This window comes from Callorhinchus milii, unplaced genomic scaffold, assembly GCF_018977255.1.
Source record: "Callorhinchus milii isolate IMCB2004 unplaced genomic scaffold, IMCB_Cmil_1.0 Scaffold37, whole genome shotgun sequence".
NCBI classification, from domain to species: domain Eukaryota; kingdom Metazoa; phylum Chordata; class Chondrichthyes; order Chimaeriformes; family Callorhinchidae; genus Callorhinchus; species Callorhinchus milii.
Genome location: NW_024704778.1, coordinates 406,978 through 422,386, shown reverse-complemented (window position 1 = coordinate 422,386; position 15,409 = coordinate 406,978). Strand labels below are relative to the sequence as shown.

The 15,409-nt window shown below is 50.1% G+C and overlaps 1 protein-coding gene across 1 annotated transcript in view; it reads left to right on the top strand.

The window, feature by feature from the left end:
- LOC103190321 (pyruvate carboxylase, mitochondrial) overlaps positions 1–15,409 on the top strand; it is a 203,447-nt gene that overhangs the window by 113,236 nt on the left and 74,802 nt on the right. The window lies entirely within an intron of this gene.

The window sequence follows — 15,409 nt, the reverse complement described above, 5'->3', positions numbered from 1 at the left end:
CTCTCTCTCTCTCTCTGTATCTCTCTCTCTCTCTCTGTATCTCTCTCTCTCTGTATCTCTCTCCCTCTCTCTCTGTATCTCTCCCTCTCTCTCTGTATCTCTCTCCCTCTCTCTCCGTATCTCTCTCCCTCTCTCTCTGTATCTCTCCCTCTCTCTCCTCTCTCTCTCTGTATCTCTGTATCTCTCTCTCTCTCTGTATCTCTCTCTGTATCTCTCTCTCTCTCTCTCTCTCTCTCTCTGTATCTCTCCCCCTCTCTGTATCCCTCTCTCTCTCTCTGTATCTCTCCTCTCCTCCTCCTGTATCTCTCTCTCTCTGTATCTCTCTCTCTCTGTATCTCTCTCTCTCTGTATCTCTCCCCCTCTCCCTCCCCCCCTCTCTCTCTGTATCTCTCTCTCTCTGTATCTCTCTCTCTGTATCTCTCTCTCTCTGTATCTCTCTCTCTCTCTGTATCTCTCTCCCCCCTCTCTCCCCCTCTCCCCCCCCCTGTATCTGTAGCTCAGCTGTCGGCAAAGCAGCGGAACTCCCCTCTCGCTGCAGACCGATCGCTCTCCCGCCTCAGACACACACACAGCACTGATGTGCGACCCGCAGTGCTTTCTCCCAGTGTCGCTCTCCCTGGTCCACACTGTGCCCTCACCAGTCAGCGACTGGTCAATCTGCTTGTGGATCCCCCCACCCCCCAATACACTGTGCTGTGATGGTGGGTTGGCTCCACTCGCTCCCTCTCTTTCCCCCCCACCCCCCCCCACACCCCCACCTTGTTTTCCTGTGAGGATATTAATACTATGCAGTCACCCACAGCCCCACTGCTCCGAAGCAGTAATGTGAAGCTGTGTTCAGTTGCTGCTGTTATGCATAAACATTCAGGGATGACAGCTTTGAAAGCCAGAGAAGTTGAGTGTGTGTGTGTGTGTGTGTGTGTGAGTGCGTGTGTACATGGGTGTGTGTATGTGAGTGGGGGGGTGGAGAGGGGACTGCACTTAAAATCTCGTACAAGTTGTCAGTTCCCTTGTCTGTAAGGAAGGGGCGAAAGGCTCAGAGATGAGATGTCCTTTCTCTCTTGGCTTTAGTTACATGGTTTGTCATCAAGTGTGAAACTCTTTCTCCCCACCCCACCCCACGCCACCCCACCCCACGCCACCCCACGCCACCCCACCCCACCCCACCCCACCCCACGCCCGTCCGGTATTTCTGAAATTAATAACAAGACGCCGACTTGAAACCCAAACTGTTCAGCTCACAAATGGTCTTGGAAGGAAAGGCGGCCGTGATGCAATTGGGTTACGGTGAGGAGCAAGTGGGACATTCATTAGAATGATACTTCAGTTTCCTGTGTTAATGGGCCCCAGGCCTCTCTCCCCGCTCGAGAGGTGGAGAGCGTTTTACATCTTATCATTATCTTATCACTCATCCAGAGACAGGCCAGTGCTTCGCATTCAGGTGCCTGGAAGAGAGAAGGCAGCGGTGTTAATTAAAGGGAATATCTTAAAAGGGACACTCCCCATTTGCCAATTTCCAGCTTGCGTTTCACGTGGAGTCCTGTAGCTCAGTGGTTAGAGCGCCCGCCTCACATTCCCGCGCAGGTCAGAGCAAAACCCGAGGCAAGTTTCCTTACCCGATGCACACACGCGCCTCTGTTTACCAGCGGTAAGTAGGGACCTGCTTGTTGGACGATTGGTGTATCGCTTTCTGGGGTAATAATTCTGCCCGAGTCCAACAATTCTCCGTGTTAATCGCTCATTCAACTCCCGGCTTTATGCAACCCTTGCTGTGTGCCAAATGATTACTTTTCTTGCCCACAACAAACAGTCACTACACTTGACATTAATTACGTGAAGCGCTGTGACTGTGAGATGTTTCAACACATGACTCACCAGCACTTTTCCATCAGTAAATACCAGTTAGTTCTGTCAGTAACAGAGCACTTCAGCTAATTCACACTGAGAGCTGCAGCATCTCCACCACAGAACTCCCAAACTCTCTCACACACACGCACACGCGCTCTCACACACAGACCCTCCTCACACACACATGCTCACTCGCACACGCTCTCCCACACTCACACGCTCTCACACACACCCTCTCACACACACACACGCACACACGCACACACACACACGCGCTCTCTCACAACACACAATTTAAACTAATGTCATTAGCAGTAAAACGTAGCAGAAAGGTTACAGCACCTCGTCCTGCTGAAACGTGTCAGAGTGTTTCCTGTCAAGGCAATCACACCCACTGAGGGCCCCTCGATGGGGTGAATAACAATAATAATCCTTGCATTTGATGAAGCATCTTCGAGACGTCTCAAAGCGCTTCTGCAAAGATACTGTAAAGTGAAGTGACGATATTTTGTGGGCAAAACGAGGCAGCCAGTTGTGCAGAGCAATGTCCTATGAGCAGTCGTGGATTGAAGTGATCAAATTATTATTTATTTAGTTATTTTGTGAAAGGATTATTGCCCAGGGAAAGCGAGCCACCAATCCCTCGCCAACCGGGTTCCTACTCACTGCTATGTAAACAGAGGCGTGCGTGAGGCCCAACATATCGCCCTGCCCGGCCGGGAATCAAACACCGGTCCTCTCGCTTGAGAGGCGAGAGCTCTAACCACTGAGGTGCAGGACTTCACAGGTAATATTCCCTCCCCTGCCTTTCCACACTCACATTCTCTGCGCTGTGCTGTTGCTCAGCAACAGAAAGCCCCTTTCCAAGTCGCTTTTCCTTTAATAAAATTACACCAACAATTATGTAAAACCATCAGATAGTCAGGGAGGCGATTGAAAAGTGGCCCCATCTCTGCTTTAGCTCTTTCTTAAATTGTTTCCGTTTCCCTCAGTTTGTGATAATCTTCAACCTTATTAGGTTATAGTCAGATGATATACGAGAGTGAATTTTTTTCCCTTAATTTACTATCAAGAGTAACATAATATTACAGGACCTATATCACCAAGCGGTGTGTTGCTTAATGTCCTATGTAATGCAGCCTGTTATTGGCAATCTGATCGCTGGAATACGTCAAACGCTCTCTACTTCAGTAGAAATGTATTTTGTACAAGAGAGAGAGAAAAATACTATTGTACATTGGAGGGAGAGCAACATAACTCTCAGTGAGTTTGAAATGATAATTATAATAACAATCCTTGCATATGACACAGCGCCTTATCACGTCTTCGAGACGTCTCCAAGTGCTTCACATGATACGCTGTAAAGTGCAGTGACTATGTATTTTGTAAGCGAAATGCGCAGCTTATTGCGCCCGGCAGTGTCACACAAACAGTCGTGGATTGAGTGAGCAAAATTATTGTTAAGATTATTTATTTCTGATGGGATTATTACCCCCGGAAAAGTGATCGGCCAATCGACTAACAACCTGCTGCTGGTAAACAGAAGCGTGTGTCTGGAGTGAGGAATCTTCCCTAAGGGTTCGCCCTGATCCGCCCGGGAATCAAATCCAGGTCTCTCACTTGCGAGGCGAGGGCTCTAACCACTGAAGCTACAGGACTCTTGGCCCATTGGGGGCTCGAGCCCACAATCTTTTGATCCAGAGGGGCAGAGACTGAGCTGGTGTGGCCTGAAGGCATTCGTGACAAGAGATAAAACATAAAAATTGTTGGGAAATTAGAAAAAGATTTCTGCTCTGGAGAGCAAATTAATAATCCTTTGAACCAGAGATCCACACAGTGTCACAATGTGCTGCAGTCTCCACTCCTAATTGCCCATTAGCCTGGTGGTACAACGCTGGAACGTTAATGGTCCCTCTGACCTGCCTGGACATTCTGTGCACTCACATCTACACCTACCTCAACGGCAGGATATTGGCCTCTCGTTTCCATGCCACACAGGGATGGAGGCTGTTATTCCGAGCGATCCAATCCCTCTGCTCGATCGGCTCCGGCCTCCTGCGTGTCTCTCCTGCCCTCCATTCCACCATCGGAGGCCATGCTTCCACTTAGCCCTCCGCCTTTCCCCCTTCCTTCCCATCTTCAGATCACGCCTGAAAATCTTACCCTTCGACCGTGTCTACCATCACCTCCCTCCCTCCCTCCCCCCGGCTCAGGGTCAGGGTCCGCCACTGTCAAGCGCTCTGGGACGCCTCCTGGTGTGAAGGGAGTTGTGTAAATGAAGCTGTTGTGGTGCTGGTGGTGGTGGTTGGAGCACTCGCCTCGCAAGAGAGAGGGACCGGGTTTGATTCCTACTGACTGCTCAGTAAACAGAGGAACGTGTGTGGAGTAAGGAAACTTGCCTAAGGTTTCGCCCTGATCGGACCCGCCCGGGAATCGAACCCGGTTCCTCTCGCTTTGTCAGAGGACTCTAACCACTTAAACTGTGGTTTAAGTTGAAACTTTCTCTTTTGAGTTTAGTTGGAGCCACGTGACTGTGTTGGCCATGTGAATCTCTGCAAAACTCGGAGTCGCTCTCATTAGGGTTTAATGAAGCCACTATCTTCATTTGGAATAACATTAAAATAATTTCATTCCAAGGAAATCTTCCAAATTAATAGTACATTTCAGTCAGATCTCATTAACTTGAAGTCTAATAATACGTTCAGCTCGACAGTCTGAAATCAATCTCGTCTCTCTTACATCTTCATACCTTTCTGTCATACTTGACCCTTTTAATATTGGATGTCCTTTAACATTAATAATATTGATAATCCTTGCATTTGATATGGAGCCTTAACCCATATTCGAGAACGTCTCAAAGCGCTTCACAGAAATATACTGTAAAATTTATTGACTGTAATTTGTGGGTGAATCGCGGCAGCCAATTGCGCACAGCGGTGTCCCACAAATAGTTATGAAGGGGGTTATTACCCCCACCAATCGACTAACAAACGTGTTCCTACTTACTGCGAGGTAAGCAGAGGTGTGTGTGTGTTGTGTGTGTGTGTGTGTGTGGAGTAACGTGCCTAGGATTTCGCCCTGCCCGGGAATCAGCTCGCGAGGCGCACACTCGTAGCCACAATGCTGCGGACTCCACTCTACGTGCGCATTTGTCTTCTGCTCTCCCAGCCCCCCCCCAAAGCTCCCCTTCCTGCACTGCGCCAAGTCAAAGCCTTCCAGTCCTGATAGTATATGAAAGAGCAGAGAAAAGGTTTCATTAAAATGTTATTAACTGTGAACCCAAGAAGCTCCTTATGAAGGCAATTAAAATATAAAGTTCTGAAGTCCCTAAAGCCCAGGACCAAAATTAACAAAGCTCACAACCCCCTGAGCCTTCCTGCCAGCAAATGGTGGGAATTCTACAATAAGGTTAGTGCAGAAATTATATTTATTAGCCAGAGAGAAGAATTGAAATCTCCGTTCAATTAGGCAAACACGTTTAACCCTTTCAGTCGCCCCCATTCAACTTTCTGTGGAGATGCCGGGCAAACTGATTGTGAAAATCTACCTCTCTTCCCAACCTTTCGGTGTTTCTCACGGAATGGCTGACAGTGGAATTATAACAACAATAATAATAATAATAGATTTGTGCCCCTTCGATCCATTGCATCAGAAACTTCTCAAAGCGCTTCACAGGTAATCGTCAAGTCTACCTGTATTCCTGGGCATTTTAGCGTCCATTTTACACAGAACAACATCTGAAAATTAGAGCTGAGGCCATTTAGGAGCGAAATCAGAGGCAGTTTTCCACCCAAAGTGTAATGGAAATTTGGAAATCTCTCACTTTCCCAAAAAGCTGTGGATTGAGGCTGAGATCCATTCACATTGTCCAGACTGAGGTGGAGTTGTGTGTGGGTCAGGGGATCAAGGAATATGCAGCAAAGGCGGGTAAATGGAGTTGAGGTACAGATCACCTGTGATCTTATAGAATGGCGGAACAGGCTCAAGGGGCTGAATGGCCTCCTGTTCCTGTGTTCCATAGCAACGGTGCGACAAACAGCTGTGAAGTGAATGAGCCATTTATGGGCTGAGCCGGGCTGAGCTGAGTCGGACTGAGCTGAGCTGGGCTGGGCTGGGCTGAGCCGGGCTGGGCTGAGTTGAGCCGGGCTGAGCCGGGCTGGGCTGAGTTGAGTTGAGCTGAGCTAGGCTGGGCTGAGCCGGGCTGGGCTGGGCTGAGCCGGGCTGAGCTGGGCTGGGCTGAGCCGGGCTGGGCTGAGCCGGGCTGAGTTGAGCTGGGCTGGGCTGGGCTGGGCTGGGCTGAGCTGGGCTGAGCCGGGCTGGGCTGGGCTGAGCTGGGCTGGGCTGAGCCGGGCTGAGCTGGGCTGGGCTGGGCTGAGCCGGGCTGGGCTGAGCCGGGCTGGGCTGAGCCGGGCTGGGCTGACACTTAACGTCCATTGAGCCGCTACTAAAGTAGAGAAGTGTTGGGATTTATGGTCATGTTAATTTCTGGCCTTTCACAGCCGACTGGTAATCACACATTGCAGGTGGGTGTTCATCACTACAAGGCAGACAGCACACAGTCATTAAACCCCTCTGTAGTCGGGTAGAGCTGGTCACAGCGCTGTCAGTCAGTCAGTCAGTCCGTCTGTCACACAGCGCGTGGGTGCACTGCACCACACACAGTGCAGGGGGAGGATGGGTTAGATGTCCACGTTCCACCCTAAACCATGATGGCACCATCTTGACACTTACCCTGGAGTTCTGTAGCTCGGTGGTTAGAGCACTCGCCTTGATGGAGAGGGCCCGGGTTCGATTCCTGGCGGAACGCTGGCCAAGTTTCCTTACGCCGCACACGCGCCTCTGTTTAGCAGTAAGTGGGAACCCGCTTGTCAGTCGACTGGTGGGTCACTTTCCGGGGGTAATAATCCCTCGAAACAAAATAATAGTTTGGCCACTCAAGCCATGGCCGTTTGTGGGGCGCTGCTGTGCGCAATTGGCTGCCGCGTTTCGCCCACAAAATACCCACAGTCACTACACTTTACAGTGAAGTCTCAAAGATGTGACAAGGCGCTATGTCAGGTATCAAATGCGAGGGTTGTTATTCTGTTTAAACTCCTTCCCGCCCGCGAGTGTTTTACGCTCTTTCCGAAAAGGCTGCGAACTTGTGAAGCCAAGACTATGACAGCAGCAGCAACAGCGCCCGCTCGCGTTCACACAGCGCCTCATGCGAGGCAGTGTCTCAGAGCGCTTCACAGGGCCAGACCGGGGGGAGGGAGGGAGGAAAGGAGGAGGAGGAGGAGATGACCGTAAGCTCGGTCGAGAGAGGAAGGTCCTGAGCGCCTGTTGGAGGCCATGGTCACGTGAAAGGGTTGTGTAAGTGTAGATTTGTATCTGAGTGCTTTCCCCCACTCCCTGCAGAACGAACAGAGAGAGAGAGAGAACGACTCACCCATGAGACTAGCAGAGGTGCGGAGCTCAGATAGAGAGAGAGAGAGAGAGGGTAAGCATGAAGAACGCCGCACACAGCTCCAGTGCACAACTGCCTTTGGCAAAGTCACCTCCAGATACGACACGAGCTGAGAGTTTAATTGCGCTGCGAGCAACGGAAAGTTTTTTTTTTGGTGGGGTGGGGGGACCAGTCGGGTGTCTGACACACGTGGAAACCCAGCCCCGTTGCTTAAGAGTCTCCAAACCCAACTGAGCAAGAGGCCCCCCCCCCCCCCCACCCCCCACACCTGGGAATGCCAGAGAGATAGCTGGAATGGAATGCGCTCTCTCTCTCTACCGACTCGTCCCCACTCCCCCACTCTTACCCCAACTAGTCCCCACTCCCCCCGCTCTTACCCCAACTAGTCCCCACTCCCCCCGCTCTTACCCCAACTAGTCCCCACACCCCCCGCTCTTACCCCAACTAGTCCCCACTCCCCCACTCTTACCCCAACTAGTCCCCACTCCTCCCGCTCTTACCCCAACTAGTCCCCACTCCCCCACTCTTACCCCAACTAGTCCCCACTCCCCCCCTCTTACCCCAACTAGTCCCCACTCCCCCCGCTCTTACCCCAACTAGTCCCCACTCCCCCACTCTTACCCCAACTAGTCCCCACTCCCCCCGCTCTTACCCCAACTAGTCCCCACTCCCCCGCTCTTACCCCAACTAGTCCCCACTCCTCCCGCTCTTACCCCAACTAGTCCCCACTCCCCCACCCTTACCCCAACTAGTCCCGACTCCTCCCGCTCTTATCCCATAGTCCTGCATGGTTTCCTTTTCAAATACCTATACAATTCCCTTTTGAAAGCTATTATGAATCTGCCCTTGCCGGCCTTTCAGGCAGTGTATTCCAGACCATAACAGCAACGGTAAAAAAATGTCCCCTCGTCTGGTCTCCTCTCTGGTTCTTTTGTCGATTACCTTAAATCTGTGTCCTCTGGTTACCGACTTTAGAAACATTTTACCCGGTCCAGGATTGCTCTAAATCACTAATAAAATTGAATTACACTTCATTCATTCAATCACTCATCCATTCAGCCCGTCAATCCACGATGAAATACAAATCATCCCAAATGTACATTTTCTTCCAAAGTGATTCAATTTGGGTAGAAAATTCTGTCTTTAGGTGATGTTTGGCACTGGATTGTTGCTATATTTAGTTGCTAAGCCTTAAATTCTGGGCCATTTTTCACTGTAATGCAGAGAGCTACACAGCAGCCTGAGTAATGTATCTACAGATGTGCTGTGAACCTGGAGATTTGAATGGAGTCTCTATTACTCACTCACTCCCGCACTTACTCTCTCTCTCTCTCTCTCTCACTCACTCCTGCACCTTCTCTCTCTCTCTCTCTCTCTCACTCACGCACATTCTCTCTCTCTCTCTCTCTCTCTCACTCACTCACTCACTCCCGCACATTCTCTCTCGCTCTCTCTCACTCTCTCACTCACTCACTCACTCACTCACGCACTTACTCTCTCTCTCTCTCTCTCGCTCTCACTCACGCACGCACGCACTCTGTGAATGATTTACCCGGTTGTTAATCGATTGGCAGATCGCTTTTCTGGGGATAATAATCCCTTCAAAAAATAATTAATAATAATTTGGGCACTCAATCCCACGACTGTTTGTGGGACGTCGTTGGGCGCAATCGGCTGCCGCGTTTCGCCCACAGAACACACAGTCACTACACTTTACAGTGTATCCCGTGAAGCTCTTTGAGTCGTCTAGAAGATAAGGCGCGATACCGAATACACTATTATTATTTATTTTAAAAAGAGGCCCCGATGGCCAGGCAGATGGTATAATCCTGCCGGCGGGTGCTGCCTGTTGCCGACTCTCTCATCCTTCACCGCTTTATGTTAGTCATCAAAGCCCCTCTGATAGCTGGGACCAGGGGACGGCGTCTGTGACTGAGCCTGAGCTCAGGGAGCCGTCCTCACAACTGTTTATCTGCCGCTTTCATCCACAAACCACTCGAACACCCTCCAGGTCTTGTTTTGCTGCAAATAATAATGTGGTCTCTCAATCCACCACTTTGCAGCTGTGCCCGATCGGCAGCCGCGTTTGGCACACAAAACACACAGTCACTACACTTTACGGTGTATTCAGTGAAGCGCTTTGAGCCGATCCACCGACGTGATAAGGCGCTGTATCAAATGCAAGGATTATTATTATTATTTATTATTCATAATTATTATTTGCTGTGTGTATGTCTGTGTCTGTCAGTCTGTCTCTCTCTCTCTCTCTCTCTCTCTCTGCCCACTTGTCTCCTCGCAGTGGTTTTGTCTCTGGTATCCACCTCCCATTCCAGCCTTTTCGATCAGCGAGTGGCAGAGAGATCAAAGCCAGAGAGAGCAGTGTTTTATGTATTATTGATGGGCAGCCCAGCCCGTGGTGCAGCCATAACTGAGGCAGCGCAGACTGCCACTCACACAGGAAGGGAGAGCAGCAGTACACAGTGCAGCACTAACAACAGCAATACATTACATTTACACAGCGCCTTTCACCTCGGAGGGTGGGGGCAGGAGGGCGATCGAAGCACGGTTGAAGAGGAGATCTTGAGATGTGCCTTGAAGGAGGCGAGGCAGGGAGCGAGGCGGAGGGACTGTGGGATGGAGTTCCAGAGGGTGGGAGTAGGGCTGAAGGGGATGATAACTGCGGCTTTACTGCTGATATCCCACATAACAGCAGTGTTTGTGTGGCCTTGGATATCGAGTGCAGCACTCGATTCTACCTTATCTGTTGGCATAATTGCTGTTGTAATTATATTATCAGTGATGAACATGCTTTTTTAAAAAAAAACATTAAAAAAGTATCTAAGTGACCGCAGGCCTGCACACGGGGGAATCAAACTTTCAGGTATTACTGTTCTATGTTACGATGCACACAAACCTTCCCAGATTTAAGAAAGGAAACGTGTGCGTTTCGGGGCTCGACTTAGATTGCAAAGCAATAGCAGTCGCCTGAGGGATTGGCGATGGTCGCTGGAAAATGTCTTTTTACCGAGTGAAGCATTTTTTGATACAGAAGAAACGCAACTGCCTTAACACGTGTAAACTTTTCTCATCAGTTTGTTTGTTATGCGTCAAGCAATGCTTCAGATGTTACGTTTTTTTTGAAAGAGAACGAGAAAGAAAAGTGAAAAAAACATTTCACTTGAAAAGGTTTCTGTGAAACTTGTTTGAAACAATTCCCTCCCAGCTCCGAGGCTATATTTGTCTTGGTGCTGAGCTGATACAGTCTGAGCCTGAGATCAGCCTCGCTCACCCTCCCTCTCTCGCTCTCGCTCTCGCTAGCTTTGCCTGAGGAGTGTGGCTTCATTTTTTCCTCTCAGTTTTCCCCACGCACCTTTACACGGCTCTCTCTCTCTCTCTCTCTCTCTCTCTCTCTCTCTCTCTCTCCCTGAGGAGCCATCACTGCTCGTACTGTCGCTCTCAGTTACCAGCCCGCTGTGTAGCTGTACATCACCTTACTGGGTCAGACAGAGGTTGACGTACCACCCCAGGTCAGGATGGTATTGATAGGGTCCTGCAGTGTCGTGGTTAGCGTACTCGCCTCGAAAGCGAGTGGACCCGGGTTCGATTCCCGGGGATTATTACCCCCGGAAAGCAATCCGCCAATCGACGAACAAAGGGCTCCTACTGACTGCTGGTAAACAGAGGTGTGTGTGTGTGGAGTAAGGAAACTTGCCTAATGTTTCGCCCTGACCCGCCTGGGAATCGAATCAAACCCGGTCCTCTCGCTTGTGAGGCGAGCGCTCTAACCACCACATACAGGACTTGTGTGTTTACCCCTCTTCCACCTGTTTGCCCAGGTTTAGTTATGTCGGGGGGGAGGGGGGATCAGAGGAGACCTGCTGAACAATTCATTTATAGTCCGTGTAATTGCAGCAATATCCCCAAACCTGATGCTTTGTGTAACGGATCCCACCTGGGGTTTGTTTTACTCCGATGCTTTCTACTTTCCCCTTTAATTATAGATTACAGCAGCCGAGAGAGGCCTGGGTACAATAGACCGTCCGCCAGTTACATTGCACTCGCTTTTCTGTCATCAGTAAAATTAGCATCTGAATAGCAACATTGCAGTCCTGTGGGTCAGTCGCCTCGCAACGAGAGAACCTGGGTCCAAATCCCAGGCCGGGTGGGGCCGGGCGAAACCTCAGGCAAGTTTCCGTGAGCGGGAGATTAATGCAGAGAATGTAGGAATTCCATCGATTTTCATTGATGGAAAAATTGGGTGACCAATCTTCTGCTTCAGAGAGAGGTATAACTCCACCACAACCCACTCCGCCTCCATCAAACTGTGTCTCACTTCATCAATCTCTGGTCAACAGCCATGATCTAATAGAATGGCGGAATAGGCTTGAGGGCTGAATGGCTTCCTCCTGTTACCTTGTTACTCCGGGATGAGGAGAGTTATGGAGGATGGAAGGGAAGTGGACGGGTGGTACAGAATATAGACGATGGCTTGTGGTTGTCTATATTGAGAGGGTTACAGTAACCGCTTACAGACTTGAACACATGTGATCAGTGAGCACACTGTGTGTGCTCCAAGGTCAGGCTCAGAGGGAAGGTCCCTTACCAGGAAGGTCCCAAGAGATAGCCAGAGCCCAGGGAAATCAACAGCGCGACCAGCGACATTCAGGCAGACGCACAGACATGGGGCGGCACGTTAAACCCATCAAGTGAATCTCTGTACAAACACGGGAATCCCAGCAGCTGTGTGTACGTGTGTGATTGCTTGTGTGTGTGTGTGTGTGTGTGTGTGTGTTGTGTGTGTGCTATGTTGACACACGGTTCCATTTTGGCGTCCTGAAATCAAGCCACTTTTGGACTTGCTTCATCTCCTGCTAAGTCGGACGCTTTCAACTAATATGAGCGTGGGTTGAATAGTTTTGGAGGTATTTTCACTGTGTTTGCATATCATTGCCGCCTCTTAACACTTCCCGCCATTCCAAACATCCTTCCCCTCTCTGCCGGCCGTGATTACAATGTGCCCTGACATCTCCTGACTATTCTAATGATGTGTCAGAAATAATAATTCTATAAAAAGCCTAGACTTCAGGTTACATCTTGCAGTCTGCAGGCCGGTGTGCGATGCGTTCTGACGGCCACAGCTTCGCTCTGATCCCGCCAGGGAAGGGGCCGCAGCCTTCGCCTGGCTCCACAAACCACTGCTCTCCACGGAGCGCTGTAGCTCAGGGGTTAGAGTGTTCGCCTCGCAAGCGAGAGGACCCTGGTTAGATTCCCGGGCGGGTCAGGGCAAAACCTCAGGTAAGTTTCCTTACTGCACACGCCTCTGTTTACCAGCAGTAAGTAGGAACCCGGTTGTTAGTCAATTGACAGTAATAATCCCTTCACAATAAATATTAATTTGTTACTCAATCCACAAAGTTTGTGAGACACTGCTGTGCGCAATTGGCTGCTGTGTTTCGCCCACAAAATATACAGTCACTGCACTTTACAGCAAATCCTGAGAAGCGCTTTGAGACGGTCTCAACGGCAGTTGAAGAGGTAGGACTTCAGGCACGACCTGGAGATGGGGAAGGAGGGACGAGGAACAAGCAGGAGGCCAGAGCCAACCGAGCAGAGGCAGCGGGTAGTGGAGTGGGGGAGAGAAAGCAGGTCAAAGAGGTAGGGAGGTGCCAGGGCGTGAAGGGATTTGTAGATGATTAGTGACCGGTACATACATAACTGTCCCTTTCAGACAGTTGTGCCACACAGGAAACAGCAGCCAGGATTAGTCACTGAGAAGTGAATGATTTGCCCCTGGGTTCCTGTCGTTGCTGCTGGGTTTTAGTAAGAGGAATATTCCCATTGTTTTTTGTTTGGTTACAACAATAATGATTGATGAGGGTGCCAAGGAAGCTCTCCCAGCTCACCAGCCCTGCCCGCGCCGCCCGCCTGCCGCCAGCCACACACCACTAACACTGCACAACGTGGCCAACACATTACTCTGTCCCTCCACAATCTCCAGTCACGGAACACGTGAGGCCTTGTAAAACCAAAGCCGTTAAATTGGAGAAATCGTCAAAAGATAACAATCGTAATAATCGTTGCATTTAATACAGCGCCTTTTCAGGTCGTTGAGACGTCTCAAAGCGCTTCCCAGGATACACTGTAAAGTGAATTGACTGTAATTTGTGGGGGAAACACGGCAGCCAATCGCGCACAGCGGCGTCCCCACAAACTGCGTGGATTGCGCTGTATCAAATGCAGGATTATTGTTATTATTAAACGCTTGCTGCTGGCGGAAGAGAGAGAAAGCCAAACCTCGAAAAGTGCGGCTTGAAAGTCTTGTAGCATTTGCAATCTCTATTACGAGCGGCGGAATAGAGAGAGAGGATTGTGTTCAGTGGGGCAGACACTGTAGGTAATGCCTTCAGCGCACTCCGAACCGTGTGGCCACACACACACGCGCGCACACAGCGCACTGTAACAAGGCCTTTAGCCTTCACTGATTTATTGTGATAACTGACAAACATCTGTTTATTACGGCCGGTGACAGCTGCTCTGATTGTATTCCACCGTTACCTGTTGAATGGCCTAACATCTCCTCTGGGTCTGTCAGTGGAGCTGCGCCAGGTTTGATCAGAAGGCAACGTGCGATGTTTTATGAGCCTCCTCCCAGAACTTTCTCTTTCTCTCCCTCCCTCCCCCTCCCCCCTCCGCTCGCTCGCTCGCTCTCTATCTCCCAAGTCAAAGCTGATACACCGATTTAATGAAAGGACATGTTGGATTGTCAGAGATGCCGTCTATCAGATGAGAAGTTAAACTGAGGTCCCGTCTGACTGTTCAGATGAACATTAACAGTCCTGTGATGCTATCAGGAAAGCGGAGGGTGTGTGTGAGTGTGTGTGTGAGTGTGTGTGTGTGTGTGTGGTAACCGTATGATGTATAATAATCCTTGCATTTGATATAGCGCCGTATCACATCGTTGACATGACTCAAAGTTCGTCACAGAATATACAGTAAAGGGAATTGACTGTATTTTGTGGGCAAAACGCAGCAGCCAATTGCGCACAGCAGCGTCCCTCAAACAGCCGTGGACTGAGTGACCAAGTCATTATTTTTTTGGGAGGGATTATTCCCCAGAAAGTGATCCGCAAATCAACTGTAAGTAGGAACAACCGGTTCCTACTTACTCATCGGTAAACAGAGGCGTGTGCGTGGAGTAAGGAAACTTGCCTAGCTTTCGCCCTGACCCAGATTCGAACCCAGGTCCTCTGCTCTAACCACTGAGCTGCAGTGACTGCCTCGTGTACAAAGTCAGAGTTTCAGCTAAGTCTGCAGCTCAGCTTAACAGCCGATTACTCAGCTCCATCACTGGGGACAGGGAAAGAGACCTGGGAGACTGAGCTGATCAGAGAGAGCGAGCGCCTGCCTGTACAGGAGAGACCGTGGCTAACAGAGGCTCTGACGGGGAACGTCACTCACACGATCACATTTCTCTGCCCTTGCCCAGACCGCCTCATACCGGCCCGTCCGCTCCCTCCGCTCAGTGGGCGCCGGCCTGCTCCGCTTCCCCCGCCCCGGCTCAGTCCACCCCACCATCGGCGGCCGGGCCTTCAGCCTGTCTGCCCCCACCCTTTGGAACTCCATCCACAGTCCCTGGCCTCGCTCCTTCTCTTGTCTCCTTCAAGTCACTTCTGAGGACCTTCCTTTCCAACAATGTGGATCAGGGATTTGTACGTACGTACAGTGACCCCAAAAATAATGAAGCAAAAAGGAAGAATTTTACTAAACATTAAGAGCGAGCGTCTGTCCATCAGCGTAGGTACAGTTCAGTTCAGCATCATCTCACGGAAATTGATCTGTCATGAGAACACGGTTTATTTACCTTTAGAGAAAGCTCACACATTCTGTCGGCAGGTGGAATCGAAATATCAAGCGCATGAATCTATGAAGCTGTCAGAAGCTGACGGTGATTTATATATCAAATCCCTGCTCCCATTTCATGCTCTCACACTGCTGGGCATTTCCTGCAGAGCTGAAGGGTCTGGTCACAGTCGTGATGTCTGTATGTAGGTTAAGAATGTCTGTACACGGCACAATATAGATAGGTGAGTGTGAGACGCCATTCCCCTCAACAAC